At 42.1% G+C, this 17913-nt stretch overlaps 1 protein-coding gene across 1 annotated transcript in view; it reads left to right on the top strand.

The window, feature by feature from the left end:
• Positions 1-17913, top strand: part of Tpo (thyroid peroxidase) — a 72658-nt gene that overhangs the window by 14911 nt on the left and 39834 nt on the right. The gene's annotated exons all lie outside the window — the stretch shown is intronic.

The following is a 17913-nucleotide window of genomic DNA, read 5'->3' as shown; positions in this document are numbered from 1 at the left end:
CTCCTGCCAACTGTAACTGAAAGATGAGTCTGGCTATCTGCCACAAGGCATCAGCTCCTGTGGCACGTAGCTCTTGATTTCCTCCACATGTGTGCCCAATGTCAGAAACCAAACCCTCACAATGTCCCCCCTCTTCTTGACCTCATTTGGCTTCAGAGCAAGAGCCCAGCTTAGTATTTTCTGGGGCACCCCACCTAGTCCAGCCAGCCACTTATTCACATCAAAACTTTGCTTGCTTTCTTCATGTGTATCCAACAAAAGTGTGTAGTTAATATGGGTAACAGACACTCTCTGCAGGAAGCCCCTTGAGAGGCATTCTAATAAATCTTTGGGGTTATTTCTGCTCGGCTTCCAGTAGATGTCAGTCCTTGACTGGGTACTGCCAACCCTCATATGTGCTGTTAGGTAGTTTCCCCTGGATCATTCCACGTATTAGAGACGGTCTTACTTCCCCGACTTGAGTTTCAATGGCCAAGGTATTAATGTGACCACACCCCCAACACTATTGCTTAACTCTTCAGCTGGGCAGGCTTCTCTCGCCAGGATTCTAGCCGCCTCTGTCAGACTCTGTTTTTGCAGACACTATGAAGTTTCATATCAAGTCGGTTCTGTCTCAACTATGGAACACCTACCCCCAAGTTCAGCAGTGAAATTCTTAGTGCCCAGATGACCACTTGCCCAGGAAATAGCAAGGTGTTTCCCTCTTGGACTGCTCCCTTAGATTTCCAGTGAATCTCTGCTTTGGGCACACTTTAGCCTCTGTCTCCAGAGCCTGTGCTGGTCTTGGGTCTCTCTGTTGTGCATTCAGCCCTGGTCACGTGTCTACAGCCTCTTCTTTTTCCAGCTCAGAGTTCTGCTATGTATGTAACCACAGGGTCCCTCGGAAAATTATCCCTAGCCTTGGCCCAAACTTCATGGTCCAGCCTCATTTTTCAGCTCCTGTTAGAATAGACGCTACTGCTTACTATCCTGTATCTTACAGTGGGTCCCACTGAGGATATCTTTGTTTCCTGCTTCTGTTGCTAAGATAAAGTACCCAGACAAATACAGTTGAAGGGGGTAATGGTTTATTCTGATTTACTGTTCTGGGATACATCATTGTGGGGGAAGAAAATGTGTCATCTTGAAGCGCTCACACCATAGCCACAGTCGTGAAAGAGAACCCTGAATGTCTACTGCTTGGCTGGCTTCCTCTACTCTATTTACTCCAGGCTCCTAAGGAACGGCCTCACACACAGTTAATATGGGTCTTATATCAATAGAGTCTCCCACAGGCTTGCTCAGAGGCTATTACCAGATGATGCTAAATTCTGTCAGGTTGATGATCAATACTAACCATCAGAGGGAGCTTCTAATCCATCATCTTACCTGTAAGTTCCTCATTTGGTACATTATGTGATATGTGTAGTAGGGACTGAGGAAGGTTTTGTGTGTATCTGCATAAATGACGTTCGCTGTATTACAAACATTGCTTACATGCTGAGTTCCATTCGTGCCTTATCATGAACCAAGCAACCTCAGATATGTGCGAGCTTATTGCTGGTCTCTGGTAATTAGGGGAAGGAGGGTGCACAATTGATCACAGAGGCCTTACCCCTCTTAGAAAAACAGCCAGTATCAAACAGAAACAAAGACCTCAGTTGCATGCAAGAAGCCAGTATGCCTCTTCCCACAAAGAATACCCAATGGTTGCTTTTCAAAATTGTTTCTCAGAGCTGGGTGTGTCCTGCCTCGGGGGTAGGCTCTTTTCTCCCTCCCTTGTTGTCATCTTATTCTTGAGCCTTTTCCTCTGCTGGGGTGTATTAGCAGGAGCCTTCAGCTTTATTCATGAAGCCCTAAGGAACTGGTGACTATTCTTGACCCCCAGGACTCAGAGAACTGTATCTGCTTCCTATCCTCAACCCCGTACTGCTCAGAACCCCCAGAAACATGGGTGGTTTATTTTTTCTTTTTAAAGCAGTCTCTAAGAGAGAATCTAGAAAAGGGAAAGCAAGCTACCTAAAATGCAGCCACATACAGAAGCCTTTGCTGTGCTTCAGTAGGCAAAGAGCTCACCCTGAAGGGTAGAGAGAAGGGAGCATCCTTCCAGACAGTAGTAGACCTAGAAGGTAAAGTTGCTGAGCAGCCATATTAAACATACCCTGTTCATACATGCTGGGCGCTGTTCACTGCTGAGGGATCGCAAGCATGATCTAGTTCAGAACCATGCCTGGGTCCTCAAGACCTAAACATACAGTCCTGATGAAACAGATACCATGTTACAAGTTTTGTTTTAAGCAAGTGGCTCCTGGGACATAGAGGAGGGATAAGAGCCCCCCCTCCCAAAAGAGTTGAAGGGAAGCCAGTCCTTCCAGCAGAAATAGATCACAAACAACCCATGTTCATGAGAGCTTGCTGCTGTTTGGATGGCTTTCTCTGCTTTGATAATCCATGCTCACCTGACTAGAGAATGGTAGGTTCCTCCTGAGTAGTTCCTGGGAATAGAAATGTCTACCTACCTCGGGAAACGGCCTTCTCTTTAAACTAACTTGGAAAGAAAAGGCAGTGTGAAACTCTAAGAGAAGAGAAGGAATGGCAGGATCAGGGCCAAGAGTCCTCTCCTGAAGGGGGATGCAAATATACGTAGCCCTTTTTAGAACACAGCCTGAGCTCCAAAGCTTGGCCCTTGAGGAGGTAGTATGACGCATCCAAAAAGGATGGCAGCAGATGAGGACAGGACAGAGCAGAGCGTGAATCCCAACCCTGTGATATCAAGCCCAAGACTTGACCTCTGCAACAGAGCACAGATGAGAATTGCCCCAATCTGCCAATCATACACGTCCTCTGGATCCCAGTGATAATAACTGAGTGCCACCATGAAGTGACTTCTTTAGCATCTACCTTCCTCGTGCTCTCCCCAGACTTGAGCCTCAAGAATGTCCCAGTGTACCTCAGCATGCTTTTCCAAGGAGAGCTGTTCTGGAGAGCAGGAAGTGTAAGTGGTGGCCATGACTGACCTCAGGGTGCTACGGCATCTCGGGATCAAAGCAGGCCTTTCAACCTCTGGAAAGCCTGTGGTGAGCCCTGACGGCCTGGCCCCTCGTGGTCTTATCAGTCTCTCACCAGAGTTGACATGAGAGAGCCTAACCTTTGCATGGTAATCAAGTTTGCCAACTGTGCCTCCTACACAAAGACAGTCACATGCCATGGTCAGCAGAACCCTACTCAGGGCCAGCTTGTCCATTTCCCCACAGTGTTGATCCATGCTCCTCTTTGTGAGGGACATTTTCTGTTCAATACAGTCTAAAGACTCATATAATTCCTAGGGGAAATGACAAACTCTGAAAAGAATCTGATGGGTGTGTCTGTTACCAGAAAAACTCCCACCCCATCTGCGTGCAGAATATAATTTGCTGTACAGCCTTCTGTAGTCGTTCCCTAACAGTTAAACTTTGAGTTTGTCTTCCAAGTTTGTATTTCACATTGTGAAATAACTTAATTCCTGGTAGCTGACAGCTTCAATTAGGGCCATTCCGGAAGCACGAGCTAGCAGCAGGTGTGATGCTCTAGGGAGGCCTGCTGACTTCTGTGTGTCTGCATACGCGGGGAGTGCTTATCCTAGACGGGTGTCTTGTGGGCACACATTCACAGGCACCTTTAATGCCTCCTTTCCATCTGTGTTTTAATGTAACTCATGGAATTGTGATACTTTTGGGAGTTTTCCTGGGAGGAATTAATACCATCAACCCCTCTGGGGAAAGTCTATGCATTGATAGTTAAGCTACCTTAAACAACAGTTGTTACAAACATGAGCCTGTGCAGAGTCTAAGTCATACTTTAAAATTAAAAAGGAAGGTATCACTTAATAATGTGAAACTAGATATTAGAAATCTAAACAGGTCCTCTTGAGGAGGTGGGTGATGCAGGTGTCCTGTAGGCCTGTCAGACCATCACATGGGTACCAGTGACTCCAGAAGAGAGGTGTCCAAAACTCTTGAAAAAGTCCACATCATACCAGTTACAGAAAAGCACATTCCTCGACAAGCCCACCTCTTGGGTGGTTTTTCTCCAGGAGAGCAACTCTTGCCAAAGATCCCCCTAATCAGAATCTGTGCACCCTCCCTCCCCCAGACAAGTTTTCAAAGTGTAGTGAACGCCTTGGATCACTGTACGGCTGTTCAGGCATGCTGAGTTCTCTGTGTGTCTACCCCATGCAAAGCGGCCATCATCCTCATTCACTCGGATTCCACTTCCTGCTGAGAAGGCAGCATGTTTGTATAAGTGAAAAGAAAAGCTAGTCTCATCCATGACCCAGGGCTATTCTGCTTTTCCCTGTGTGTTTGGGCTGGGGAGATGTCCAGAAAACCAAACCGAATGGCATTTCCCAGCATGCTCCCTTTTCAGCTGGAGGTCTAGGGCTTCTTTCTTGTTAGAATGTGGAACATTGAGAAGATCATGGTCCTGGTCACTAGAGCTATGAAGGAAATGAGGTACCACTCTCCTAAAAAAACACGCTGAGAAATGTTTTTGCTCACTGCTGCCCTCAACAAGTTTGCATGGCCATCGTGAATGCAAGCCTAATAAACGGAGAATTACAGAGATATGCAGAATGAGACATGGAAGCCACTGGGGATGGAGGCTCTTTCAGCACCTGCTGACAGGTGTCTCTGTGTGGGCCCCCACAGCCCAAGGGCTCCAGAGCAGTGAGAGGCACTCAGCACTGTCCATCTGGGGTCCTCGTAAACAGCCGACCCTAACTGCATGGATCCAGTGACAGACTGTGTGTCCACAGCAGCACCCTGGTGTTCCTGAGCACCGCAGACCTCCTAGTGAACTATTAAAATAGGAAAGCCAACCAGGAAAGACAGAAACCACAGTGAGGCTCTGTAAACATTATGTTAGTTTTGTCTGCATGCAATAGGGCCTCTCTGGGAGCTGTATTTTATGGTGCACCAGTAAGGAGCAGCTGACTGTAACAAATCTGTGTGGAGGGCTGACTGCCTTCATGTTACTAATTAAAAGCACTACTCCATTGCCTACCTTTGCAAATTGAGCCAGCTAGTTGGGCGAGTTGTCAATGAAGTAATAATAATAGAATTGTTTGCCACTTGCTGTCTCTCGAGACACACAAGTCATCAAGTCTCCTTGGAGCATCATGGCTGGTTGCTAACTAGTCCTTCTGGAATGCTGTAGGGAAAGCAACAGACATGTAAAGGATGAAGTCTTTCCCCTCTGGGGACATTTCAGGCAGTTCTTTGTAACTGCTAGCCCCTCCTCTGCAGCAAATCTTAGTGACACAGAAAAAGGGTTGCAATGATTGCAATGTCTAGATAAATAAGGAAAATCAGTATGGAAGACTTGAAAAGATCTTAAAAATCACTTTTGTCTGGGTTAGGGAGAAGACTCAGGTTATAAGTTGCTTGCCACTCAGGATGAAGACTGGAATTGAATCCCTTGAGTCCTTGTAAATGTCAAATAAGTATGGGAGCTTGTCTGTAACCCCAAGCTCAAGGGGGCAGAGACAAAGAAATATCTAGAGTAGAGTGGCAAACTGAGCAATTTTCCACACTACCCGAAATGGTGGGGCATTGGTTCAACAAGAGATCCTGCTCAACATGGAAGATGGAGAGCAATGGAACCGGATACGTGACATAAACTTCTGTCTACACAGGCAACTGCATACACATGTGCATGCACACACATGAATACATACACACATGCAAAAAAAAGTCACTTACCTCACTACAATTCTGTATACTAAGGATATATATATATATATATACATATATATATGATAATCTCCAGATATCAATTTTCCTTTGACACCCATTTATTGAAAATAGATTCTTTTCTCATATGATATGTGCTGGTTAGTTTCCCCTCTGCCTGCTCCTCCCAGTTCCTCTCCACTGCCCCTCCCATCTGGATCCACACCCTTTCTGTCTCTCATTGGAAAAAGAACCGGCCTCTAAGAGATAACAAAACATAACAAAATGTAATAAGATAAAACAAAAACTACCACATCAAACTTAGACAAGGCAAATCAACAAAAATAAAAGAACACCAAGAGAAGGTACTAGAATCCAGAGACCCACATTTTCACACACTCTAAATTCAATAAAATGCTAAACTGAAAGCTATAAAGCACACACACACACACACACACACACAGAGAGAGAGAGAGAGAGAGAGAGAGAGAGAGAGAGAACCTGGTACGCACCCATGCAGGTCCTGTATTGCTGTGTCGGCCTCCGTGAGCTCATTGTCTCTTTACTCAGATGATTTAGAGGGCCTTGTTCTCCTGGTGCCCTCCATCCCTTCTGGTTCTTGCACGCATACTTTCCCTCTCCTCTTCTGTGGGGTTCCCTGGGCTCTGATGGGAGTGATGTGGTGGAGACATCCCAGTTAGTGTTCCAAGGTCTCTTTCTCTCTGCATTGGGTCTGACTGTGGGTCTCTGTATTTGTTCCCATCTATTGCAGGAGGAAAGCTCACTGGTGATGGCTCAGTAAGGAATTGATCTATGAGTATAGCAGAATATCATTAGGAGTCTTTCGCAGCTACTCTTTTCTGTAAGACCAGTACTATTTGGTTTCACCCTAAGGCTCTGGGCTATTTAGCCTCCAGTTCTTGTCACCCAAGTAGTGCCAGGTAGGTGTTCCCTCTCTTGGAGCGGGCCTTAAGTCAGATCAAACATTGGCTGGTTGCTCTCACAAGCTTTGTGCTGCCATTGTCCTGGCATATTTTGCAGACAGGACAGATTGTAGACCAAGGGATTTGTGTCTGGGTGGTGTTTACTTTTCTCTTTTGATAGCCTTACAGAGTGCCTTTCCACAGGAAAGACACAAGAACATTATGGTGAAGGTTCTAAATAGTCACCAGGTTGACCTCTCCATGTTCAGTGAGTTGTGTGTTGCCTTCAGCAATAGGGTCTTGTTCTCAGTTTGTGGAGATGAACCTATTGTTTTGGCAACAGTCTGGATGTTTGGGGATTTCCATGGGACCTCTTTGGCAAATAACTCAATTGGATGTAACCTAGCCACCATACTGGAAACTGAAGACAAGAGAAAGCCGGTGGGATTCCATCCTCCTGATCATGTATCTTAGGAGGTTTCCATTCCAGTAGGCTTCCATATCACTCAAATGCCCCTCAATCATAGCTGTCTCTGCCTGCAAGTCCTCCCTCAAGCCAATCTCTCCTCTCTTTCCCTGTCTGATTCTTCTGTTCCCATCCTCCTCACACCCATTCCATCCACAAAACTCTTCTCATTTCCCCCTTTCAGGAAGAAACAAATATCCCACACCAAGTCCCTTTCCTATACCTAACCTCTGTGGGTCTACAGATTTTAGCTTATTTATCATTTACTTAATAACTAATACCCACTTAAAAGTGAATAGATATAATTATATAATGGGTCCAGATTACCTCACTCAAGATGACTTTTTTCTAGTTCCATCCATTTGCCTGCACGTTTCATGATGTAATTTTTAACAGCTGACTAATACTCCATTGCATAAATGTACCACATTTTCTTCATCCATTATCCGTTGGTTGACATTTAGGTAGTTACCAATTTCTAGCTATTGTAAATAGAGCAGCAATGAACAGGACTGAACAAGCATCATTTGGGCAGATGCCCCAGAGTGGTTATAGCTGTATCTTGAAATAGATTCCCATCTTTCTGAAGAACTGCCATACAGTGCACTTCCATCAACAATGAGTGAGTGTTCCCCTTGCTCTACATCCTTGCTAGGATAAGCTGTCCTTTGAGTTATTTTATTTTTATTTATTTATTTTTTATTTTATATTAATTAATATATTTAATTATTAAAGATTTCTGCCTCTTCCCGACCACCGCCTCCCATTCCCCTCCCCCTCCCCCCGATCAAGTCTCCCTCCCTCATCAGCCCAAAGAGCAATCAGGGTTCCCTGCCCTGTGGGAAGTCCAAGGACCACCCACCTCCATCCAGGTCTAGTAAGGTGAGCATCCAAACTGCCTAGGCTCCCACAAAGCCAGTACGTGCAGTAGGATCAAAAACCCATTGCCATTGTTCTTGAGTTCTCAGTAGTCCTCATTGTCCGCTATGTTCAACGAGTCCGGTTTTATCCCATGCTTTTTCATGCCTGGGCGAGCTGGCCTTGGTGAGTTCCCGATTGAACATCACCATTGTCTCAGTGTGTGGGTGCACCCCTCGTGGTCCTGAGTTTCTTCCTTCTGCTCCTGATTTGGACCTTGAGATTTCAGTCCAGTGCTCCAATGTGGGTCTCTGTCTCTGTCTCCTTTCATCGCCTGATGAAGGTTAATATTCAGGAGGATGCTTATATGTTTTTCTTTGGGTTCACCTTCTTATTTAGCTTCTCTAGGATCATGAATTATAGGCTCAATGTCCTTTATTTATGGCTAGAAACCAAATATGAGTGAGTACATCCCATGTTCCTCTTTTTGGGTCTGGCTTACCTCACTCAGGATAGTGTTTTTTATTTCCGTCCATTTGTATGCAAAATTCAAGAAGTCATTGTTTTTTACTGTTGAGTAGTACTCTAATATGTATATATTCCATACTTTCTTCATTCATTCTTCCATTGAAGGGGATCTAGGTTGTTTCCAGGTTCTGGCTATTACAAACAATGCTGCTATGAACATAGTTGAGCATATACTTTTGTTGTATGATAGGGCATCTCTTGGGTATATTCCCAAGAGTGGTATTGCTGGGTCTAGGGGTAGGTTGATCCCGAATTTCCTGAGAAACCGCCATACTGCTTTCCAAAGTGGTTGCACAAGTTTGCATTCCCACCAGCAATGGATGAGTGTACCCCTTTCTCCACAACCTCTCCAGCAGAGGCTATCATTGGTGTTTTTTATTTTAGCCATCCTGACAGGTGTAAGATGGTATCTTAAAGTTGTCTTGATTTGCATTTCCCTGATCGCTAAGGAAGTTGAGCATGACGTTAAATGTCTTTTGGCCATTTGAACTTCTTCTGTTGAGAATTCTCTGTTCATCTCAGTGCCCCATTTTATAATTGGGTTGATTAGCCTTTTACGGTCTAGTTTCTTGAGTTCTTTATATATTTTGGAGATCAGACCTTTGTCAGTTGCGGGGTTGGTGAAGATCTTCTCCCAGTCAGTGGGTTGCCTTTTTGTCTTAATGACAGTGTCCTTTGCTTTACAGAAGCTTCTCAGTCTCAGGAGGTCCCATTTATTCAATAATGCCCTTAATATCACATTCTGACAGGTGTAAGATGGAATCTCAAAGCAATTTTTATTTGCATCTCCCTGATACCTAACGATGTTGAACCATTTTCTCAGCAATTTGTGTTTCCTCTATTAAGAATTATCTGTTTAGGTAAATTTTTACTTGGATTATGTGGGATTTTTGTATAGCTTTTTTATTTTTTAAAAAACAGACTATCGGGCTGGAGAGATGGCTCAGAGGTTAAGAGCACTGCCTGCTCTTCCAAAGGTCCTGAGTTCAATTCCCAGCAACCACATGGTGGCTCACAAACATCTATAATGGGGGTCTGGTGCCCTCTTCTGGCCTGCAGGCATACAACAGACAGAATATTGTATACTTAATAAATAAAAAAAAAAAAAAAGACTATCATTTTTCGTTTTACATACAAATCCAAGTTCCCACTCCCTCCCCTCCTCCAATTCCCTCCACGTTTACCTCATCCACTTCTCAGAGAGGGTAAGGCACATTGCTTTGGGGAAAATCCAAGGCCCTCCCTACTATATATCTAGGCTGAGCAAGGTATCTATTCAAAGACAATAGGTTCCCCAAAAGCCAGAATAAGCAGTAAGGATAAATCCTGGTGCCACTGCCAGTGGCCCCACAGTCTGCCCCTAGCCATACAACTCTCACCCACATTCAGAGGACATAGTTTGGTCCTAAGCTGGTTCCTTCCTAATCCAGATGGTGTTGGTGAGCTCCCATTAGCTCAGGTAGACTTTTTCAGTGGGTATCCCCATCATGGTCTTGACTTCTTGGCCATATTTTCACTCTTTCCATTCTTCAACTGGACTTTGGGAGATCAACCAAGTGCTTCACTGCAGGTTTCTGCCTCTGTTTCCATATGGTAACATTTAAGATATTCATTAATCTGACTTCAGGGTAAGGCCAGTTCAGGCACTCTCTCCTTTGTTGCTTGGGGTCTTATCTGGGGTTATCCTTGTGGATTGCTGGGAATTTCTCTAGTGTCAGGTTTCTTGCTAGCCCCATAATGGCTCCCTCAATCAAAATATCTCTTTTCTTGCTCTCTATCTCTGTCCTTCCTCCATCTCAAATATCCTATTCCCTCAAGTTCTCCTCACCCCTCCCTTCTTCTTCTCCTTCCACCCTCCTTTTGCCTCCCACCCCTATGCTCCCAATTTTGTCAGGCAATATTGGATATTTCTGCTTTCCAGGTAGATCTATATATGTTTTTCTTGGGGTTCACCTTGCTACTTAGCTTCTCTAGGGTCATAGACTATAGGCTTGTTATCCTTTGCTTTACAGCTAGTATTTACTAATGAGTGAGTATGTACCATGTTCATCCTTCTGGGTCTGGGTTACCTCACTCAGGATGTGTTTTTATAGTTCCATTCATTTGCATGCAAACTCCAAAATGTCATTGTTTTTTACTGCTGAGTAGTACTTCACTGTGTAAATATACCACATTTTCTTTATCCATTCTTTGGTTGAGGAGCATCTAGGTTGTTTCCAGGTTCGGGCTATTACAAATAATGCTGCTACAAACATATTTGAACAAATGTCCTTGTAGCATGACTGAACCTCCTTAGGGTATATGTTCGATAGTGGTATTGCTGGGTCCTGAGGTAGGTTGATTTCCAATTTTCTGAGAAACCATCATACTGATTTCCAGAGTGGTTGTACAAGTTTACATTTCCACCATCAATGGAAGAGTGTTCCCCTTATTCCACATTCTCTCCAGTATAAGTCATCATTGATGTTTTTTAACTTAACCATTCTGACTAGTGTAAGATGGTATCTCAGAGTCATTTTGATTTGCATTTCTCTGATGACTTAGGATGTTGAACATTTCATTAATTGTCTTTCAGCCATTTGAGATTCTTCTGTTGAGAATTCTCTGTTTGGTTCTGTACCCCATTTTTTATTTGGATTATTTGGAATTTTGATTTGTGAGTTATTTTTTATGTATTTTGGAGATTAGTCTTCTGATGTGGGGTGGGTGAAGATCTTTTTCCATTCAATAGGCTTCCTTTTTGTCTTATTGACTGTGTCCTTTGCTTTACAGAAGCTTCTCAGTTTCAGGAGGTCCCGTTTATTTATTGTTGCTCTCAGTGTCTATTCTATTGGTGTTATGTTTAGGAGATGGTCTCCTGTGTCCATGCATTAAAAGTTACTTTTCACTTTCTCTTCTATCAGGTTCAGTGTGGTTGGATTTATATTGAGGTCTTTAATTAATTCGGACTTGAATTTTGTGCACAGAGATAGATATGGATCTATTTTCATTCTTCTATATGTTGACATCCAGTTGTTGAAGATGCTTTCTTTTCTCCATTATATAATTTTAGCTTTTTTGTCAAAAATCAGGTATTCATTGGTGTGTGGATTAATTTCTGGGTCTTCAATTACATTTCATTGGTCAATCTCTGTTTTTATGCCAGTACCAAACTGTTTTCATTACTGTAGTTCTGTAATAGAGCTTGATGTCAGGGATCATGGTGATGCCTCCAGAAGCTCCTTTATTGTACAGGATTGTTTTGGCTATCCTGGAATTTTTGTTTTTCCATATAAAGTTGACCATTTTTCTTTCAAGACCTGTAAAGAATTGTTGGTATTTTTATGGGGATTGTATTGAATCTATAGACTGATTTTTATAGGATTGCCATTTTTATTATGTTGATACTATCTATCCAAGAGCTTGTGAGATCTTTCCATTTTCTGGTATCTTCTTCATTTTCTTTCTTCAAAGATGTAAAGTTCTTGTTCAACAGGTCTTTCACTTCTTTGGTTAGTTTTACTCAAAGATATTTTATGTTATTTGTGACTATTGAGTTTCTCTCCATTTAATTTGTTGTTGTCTGTCAGCTTGCTTTTACTATGTTTAGATATATTCCTTGTATCCCTGATCTCTCCAAGACCTTTATTATGAAAGGGTATTGGATTTTGTCAAATGCTTTTGCAGCATCTAATGAGATTATCATGTTTTTTTTTTTATTTCACTTTATTTGTGTGGTGGATTACATTGATAGATTTTTGTGTGTTGAACCATCCCTGCATCTCTGGGATGAAGTCATCTTGATCATGATAGATTATTCTTTTGATGTGTTGTAATTGGTTTGCCAGTATTTTATTGAGTACTTTTGCATCTGTGATCATGAGTGAAATTGGTCTGTAACTCTCTTTCTTGAGTCTTTATGTGTTTTTAGTTTCAGGGTAATTGTAGCCTCATAAAGAGTTTGGAGATGTTCATTCTGTTTCTATTATGTTGAACCTTTTTGAGGAGTATTAGCTCTTCTTTGAAGTTCTGGTAGGGATTCTGCATTGAAACCATCCGGCCCTAGACTTTTTTAGTTGGAAGGCTTTTGATGACTGTTTCTATTTCTTTGCAGATTATAGGTCTATTTAAATTGTTCACCTGGTCTTTATTTAATTTTGGTATATGGTACCTAACCAGAAAATTGTCCATTTCCTTTAAGTTTTCCAACTTTCTGAAGTATAGTTTTTTGTAGTATGACCTAATGATTCTTTAGATTTCCTCAGTGTCTGTTGTTCTGTCCCCCTTTTCATTTCTGATTCTGTTATTTTGCATATTTTCTCTCTGTCCTTTGATTAGTTTGGATAAGTGTTTGTCTATCTTGTTAATTTTCTCAAAAGAGACACCTCTTTGTTTCATTGATTCTTTGTATTGTAGCCACATTTATTGCCACAACTCTATGCCATTTCAAGGTCTCTGTCAGCAAGCAAGCTGCAGCAGTGTGCTCACAAACCACACTCAAATGCTCTGCAGTCAGACCACCTGCCTGAAAGAGTCAGAGTTTGCCCTGGCAGGACGGCCCAGAAGGCCAGCATTTTAAAACAGTGTGGCTTTTTTTCCTGCTATGGCTTAAAACCAAAAAACATGTGGTCAGCTTTTATCAACACCATTTAAGTGTTTTGTGGCAAGACCTCTTTACGAACTGCAAGGTTTTGCAGCTAAAGCTGAGTCAGGAAGCCTCTCTTAAATGAGAGTGCTTGCTTGCCTCTAGCAAGCAGAGCAGACCCGAGAAATTGCTGCTATCAAGAATCCATGTTTTATTCTTTTCTGTCTAGACTTAATTCTTGAGCTTTAAGTGGATGCAGTTGTGCCATTCTGTTTGAGTTTTCTGTCCTGCCTGGTTTCTGTCCTCCCACAAGGTCCCACAGCCAGTTAGCCACAAAGAAAATCAACAGAGAGTCTGCATTAGTTAAGAACTGATTGGTTCATTAGCTCAGGCTTCTTATTAACTCCTATAACTTATATTAGCCCATTATTTTAGTATATGTTAGCCACATGGCTTGGTTCCTTTTTCAGTGGGGCAGGTCACATCTTCTTTCTTTCGTGTCTGGACAGGACTCAGGAGGAATGGGCTTCCTCCTTCCTAGACTTATCCTGTCCTCATTGCCCTGTCTCTACTTCCTGTCTGGTTGTCCCTCCTATACTTTGGCCTGGATGCTAACCAATCAGCATTTATTTAAAACATAATTGACAGAATACAGAATTGTCCCACACCAGTTACTCCTATTTTTTTTGTATCTGTTGAGGTTTGCTTTGTTACTGTGTATGTGGTTAATTTTAGAGAAGGTTCCATGAGGTGCTGAGAAGTTATATTCTTTTGTGTTTGAGTAGAATCTTCTGTAGATGTCTGTTAAGTTCATTTGAATCATGACATCTGTTAGTTCTCTTATTTCTCTGTTAAGTTTCTGTCTGGTTGACCTATCCAGTGGTGAGAGTGGGATGTTGAAATCTTCTATATCAGTGTGTGGGGTTTGATGTGTGATTTAAACTTTAGTAATGTTTCTTTTACATATGTGGGTGCTTTTGTATTTGAGGCATAGATGTTCAGGATTTAGACTTCATCCTGATGGATTATTCCCCTTATGAGTATAAAGTGTCCTTCTTCATACCTTCTGATTGATTTTAGTTTGGATATTAGGATAGCTACTTGGTTTTTGGGTTCATTTAGTTGAAAAATCATTTCCTAGCCCTTTATTCTGAGGTAGTAACTGTCTTTGAGGTTGAGGTGTGTTTCTTGTATACAGCAAAAGGATGGATCCTGCTTTTGTATCCATTCTTTGAGTCTGTGTGTTTTTATAGGTAAATTGAGTTCATTGATTTTAAGAGATATTAATGGCCAGTGATTGTTAATTCCTGTGATTTTTCAGTGGTAATGTTTGTGTGTTTCCCTTCTTTGGGGTTTACTGGTGTGAGGTTATCTGTTGTCTGTGTTTTTTTGTGGGTGCAGTTAATTTCATTGGGTTGGAGTTTTTCTTCTAGTACTTTCTGATTTGTGGATAGGTATTCTTTAAATCTGGTTTTGTCATGGACTATCTTGTTTTCTCCATTGATGGTGACTGAAAGCTTTGCTGGGTATAGTAATCTGGGCTTCCATCTGTGGTCTCTTAGTGTCTACAGCACATCTGTCCAGGACCTTCTGACTTTCATGGTTTCCATTGAGAAGTCAGGTGTAATTCTGATAGATCTGCCTTTATATGTTACTTGACCTTTTTCCTTTGTAGCTCTTAATATTCTTTTTTCTGTATGTTTTGTGTTTTGATTATTATATGGTGAGGGGACTTTTTTGGCCAGTATATTTGGTGTTCTGTGAGCTTGTTGTACCTTCATGGGAATATCCTTCTTTAGCTTGGGTAAGTTTTCTTCTATAGTTTTGTTGAATATATTTTCTCAGCCTTTGAGCTGGAGCTCTTCTCCTTCTATCCCTATTCTTAGGTTTTGTCTTTTCATGGTGTCCCAGATTTCCTAGGTGTTTTTTGTTAAGAATTTGTTGGATTTAATGTTTTCTTTAACTGATGATTCTAATTATTCTATAGCATCTTGAACACCTGAGATTATTTCTTCCATCTCTTGCATTCTGTTGATTATTCTTGCCTCTGTAGTTCCTGATCATTTACCCAGATTTTCCATATCCAAAATTACCTTGGTTTGTGTTTTCTTTATTGCCTCTATTTCAGTCTTCAAGTCTTGAACTGTTTGAACTATCTGCTTCACCTGTTTGTTTCTTCTTGGTTTTCTTTGAGAGATTTATTGATTTCTTCCATTTTTTTTTTGTCTTTTTTTCCCATTTCTTTAAGGGAGTTTTTCCATTTCCTCTTTAAAGGTCTTCATTATCCTCATAAAGTCAAATTTAAAATCATTTTCTTCTGCTTCTTTTGGGCTAGGATGTTCAAGTCTTCCTGTTGTATGACCACTGGGTTCTGGTGTTTCTATGTTGCTTTTTAGGTTAAGTGAATTCTTGCATTGACGCTTACCCATCTCTTCCTCTACTTGGTGCTGGCAGTATCTTTGCCACTTTATCCAATTCTTGCAGTGGCTATCTGTGTCTTTGGGAGCTGTTCTTGGTCTGCTCTGTACTGTTGCCACTGGGGTCTCTCTTGGCCCACTCTCTTGGTTCACTCTGTAAAGTCACAGCCTGTACTTCAGGGTTCCTCTCTTGGTTCTCTTTGTGTAGTTGCAGCATCTTGGTCCTCATGTGGAGTTCAGGCTATGTTTCAGAGTTCCATTGAGGTTGTGGGGGACAGGAGGGTTGGGGACAGAGTGGTACTTGCAGCTTGCAGGGTCTGATTGATGGGGTCAGGGTGTTGGAGCAGCCTACCTGCAGCTGTATATCATTTTCTTATGTTCTTTATATATTTTGGATATTAGTCCCACATTGCATGTGAAGTTGGTAAAAAATCCTTTCCCATTCTGTATGCTTATGCTTTGTCTAAATGGCAGTGTGCTTTGTCTCACAGAAGTTTTTTAGTTTCATGAGTTTCTATTTATTAACCTGTTTTCTTTGAAGTCTTTAATCCTTTTGGAGTTGAGTTCCATGCAGGATGATAAGTACAGATCTATTTGCATTCTCCCACATGTAGACATCCAGTTTGGCCAGCACCATTTGTTTATTCTGTTGGTGAAGCTTGACACTTGAATTTCTATTCAAATTCTTAATTTTTTTTTATTTCCAGAATTCCCCCAATTTGGGGAATTTTTTGTTTACTTACACTGATTTTATTTCCTTTTTCAAATCTTGAACAGTTTCATTCTTTTTCTTCCACTATATACCTGTGTTTTCCTGCATTTCTTTAAGGGATTGATTCATTTCCTCTTTAAGACTCTCTATCATCTTTATACAGGCTGTGTTAAGTCCCTTCTTTCTTGTGTTTAAGCTATGTTGGAATTTTCAGGGCCTGTTGTAGTATGGTTCCTGGGCTCTTGTAAAGATTCATTGTCTTGCCTGTTATTGATTGTGTTTTTAAACCCTGGTGTCTAGGCACCTGAGATTGAAATGATTATAGGTCTAGGTACTGGTATCTGTTTTTTTTTTGGGGGGGGGGTTCATTTTGTTTTCTTAGGTTGGTGTTCCTTGTTTCCTCTCTGGGTTTCAGGAGAGTGTGGCAGTTGTGTGCTGCCTGGTAAAAAATTTTCTGCAGACCTACAAGTGTAGCCACTGGGGTTCCAGATGAAATGTTTTGCTGAGTATTGGGAGATGACACTTATGAGTGGGTGTAGGGCAGGGGCCTGAGAATGTTCACAGGAGGGAGGAAAGCAGAGTGTTCAGACAGGATCTGCTTAGTTAGTATCCTTGGAATTAAGTCAGAGAGTGTAGACAGGTCATTCCAGGTCTGCTGCAGAGCTAGGAATGAGACTGGAGGAATGGATCTGAGGAACTGGAAAGAGAGGAGACCTGTAGTCAACATGCCTGATTCTCTGACCTGCTCAAGCTGATGTGTGTAGTCATAATTTGGTTGGGTGTCAAAATGTAGTCATAATTAACGAGGTCCATAATAGCCTTGGATAAAGGATTACAAGTATTTGTTTGGAGGAAAACTCACAATAAGGGTAGAGAGCTGCTGCCCTCTGTGGGCTGTGGAAGCTGCTAACAGAACTCCAATTACACCAAAGAGAGTGAGTATGCTTCCTGTCTGTACTTATCAGTCCACATGGAGTACCTCAGACCATGCTCTAATGGGCCGGTACCCAGAAGTCTACTGGTTGAATAAATTCCCACAACAGGTGTGTTCCCAGGGAATGCCTGCTGGTGATGGGATGAATGGGATAAAAGAATGTTGGAAGAGAAAATCTTTCTGATCTATTGAGGCTGGGGTCAGAGAGTAAAAGGAGATTGCATCTGGTGTTTGGCTACAGATCTGGTGAGGGGTGGGATGGTGAGACTGGTGGACTGAATCTGGGGGACCAGAAGGAGAGGTGAACTTCTGCAGTCAGCCTACCTGCTTGCCTGGAAGGAGTGCAGATAACAATTTTCAAAGTCAAAAATCTCAGGCATTTTATTTCAAATTCCTTTCTCCATGACCTCCAAGGCCCTGAGCAAAAGTCACCCACCCATCTCTAGTGCTGAAACTTGCTTCCTCCACACATTTCTATGCCTCCCTCCCCAAATGACTCGGATTGAGTCACTAATCACAGTTCCCTCTTATGGGGCATGAGGTGGACACACAGTTACCACTTTCCCCCTCTTCAGTAAAGAGAACTGGAAAACCTTGTACATGTGATGTGAACTTGTAGTCACCAACAGAAGTTTATCATGAAAATTGAGTCTGGGTGTCAAAATTCTTTCTGAGATATACTAGAAAACAAACATGACAATGAATTGTCATTAAAATCACTTCTTGAGGCTGGAGAAGTAGAACAGTTTACAGAGTGCTTGCCTAGCATGCACTATGTCTTCGTTCCAGTACCAACACCACATATGTTGCACACTGGCATGGTA

This window comes from Chionomys nivalis, chromosome 1, assembly GCF_950005125.1.
Source record: "Chionomys nivalis chromosome 1, mChiNiv1.1, whole genome shotgun sequence".
NCBI lineage: Eukaryota > Metazoa > Chordata > Mammalia > Rodentia > Cricetidae > Chionomys > Chionomys nivalis.
This window is presented reverse-complemented; position numbering and strand designations above follow the sequence as displayed.